Source organism: Crocuta crocuta, unplaced genomic scaffold, assembly GCF_008692635.1.
Source record: "Crocuta crocuta isolate KB4526 unplaced genomic scaffold, BGI_CrCroc_1.0 scaffold1468, whole genome shotgun sequence".
Taxonomy (NCBI): domain Eukaryota; kingdom Metazoa; phylum Chordata; class Mammalia; order Carnivora; family Hyaenidae; genus Crocuta; species Crocuta crocuta.
Genome location: NW_027531991.1, coordinates 121,880 through 123,374, shown reverse-complemented (window position 1 = coordinate 123,374; position 1,495 = coordinate 121,880). Strand labels below are relative to the sequence as shown.

General features: G+C 46.7%; 1 protein-coding gene across 1 annotated transcript in view; it reads right to left on the bottom strand.

Moving 5' to 3' along the window:
* The window catches only part of PDK3 (pyruvate dehydrogenase kinase 3), a 148,276-nt gene that overhangs the window by 50,378 nt on the left and 96,403 nt on the right, over positions 1-1,495 (bottom strand). The gene's annotated exons all lie outside the window — the stretch shown is intronic.

The window sequence follows — 1,495 nt, the reverse complement described above, 5'->3', positions numbered from 1 at the left end:
ACATAGGGAATGATTTCAAAACTGAATTTTAAAAACAGTTAAAAATGACATGCATGAGTTTGGGATGGCTATGGAAGACAAACAGGAGACAAAAAAAGAGCTGACCGAGTCATCTGAGTCTATACTTTGCCAGCAATTCACTTTGAAGCCTGTGAAGTAACTCTGACATAAGCGATAGGTGTTGGACTGTCAGCCACCACCGCCAGGCCCAGGGGACTGGACGGACATCTAGCCGACCTACAATCCCCACCACAATGACCCCGATAGTGAAGTCACACTTTCTGGAGAAATTTTCCTAATGATGGTCTCAAAGCAATAAAGAAGTCTCGTGCAAACAAACACTCGCTGATCCGGAAACAAGCTATGCATCTGGGGTGGAAAAGCAGCCTACTTTGAGAGCCAAGTCACCAGGGCCGGTGCTCTCCCCTCCCCGGACCCCAGGGCCCCGGGCCTGCCGCAGTGAGGAGTGGCTGCTTGTCCGGAATGGAGAATGGTGCCCGCCCGATATACTGCTTCTCAGACAACTGATGCTTAGCCCTAAGAACAGATTATAATTAATAGTACTGAGGAATCACTGCTGAATGTCCATGCTCCTTCGGTAGCCTAGCTGCCATTAACCCTTTGAATGCAAACTAATTAATAGCTCCATTCTCCATCTATCTGTCCATGTCATTCCCTTCCCCTAAAATGCTGTCCCTGCCCCTGCCCCTGGCCCCTCCACCCATCTAACTCAGGGCAGTGCAAAGCGGCAGCAGCCTCTCCTCCCCCCGCCCCCCAAACCCTCTGTGCACCCACAGCACTTCCCCTGTACTGGCTTGNNNNGCTTGAGGGCACTTTTTGTATCTGGCCTCCCTACCTCCTCCAGCTTTCTCGGTGACTTCTACCTCTCTTTTTATAAAACACAGGAAACACGCAAGGGTCTTGAGTATATGCAAATCCTTTCTGAAAATACACCACCTGCTCTTACAGCCTACCAGTCACCAACCTCACCCTGCGGACCTAATGGGTGGTTTGGTCACACATTCGACTGCCCCAATTAAATAACCGTGCCTGAAGCGTCAGAGCTGTGCCTGATCAAACTTGATGTCACACTCGGCTGAGATTTTTTTCTACTTTTCAGAAGGCAAATTAGGTACTGATATTTTTACAATCCAAGGGTCCCCTTTAAATGACTTCATCTTCTCTAAAAGAAATACTGCCTCCAAGAAAGTCCTTTAACAGGAAAAAAGGAGCAAGGCTGAGACCTGACCAAAGCAGCATCAGCCCCTTACCCAAAGGATGGCAGACCAGTGCACAGACGTCACGGCATTGTTATCCCTTTATGTTTTTCTGTGCTAACTTCTCTATCAACGGACAATTACATTTGTAACCAGAAAAATAAAATTTGAGAAGTCAAGAAAGCAGTCTAGTCCACTTGAGAAGTATTTTCATTAAGACACTTTTAAATTGTCACTTAAAAAAAAACAAACACGTATAACTGCTTGGAAAAGTAAGC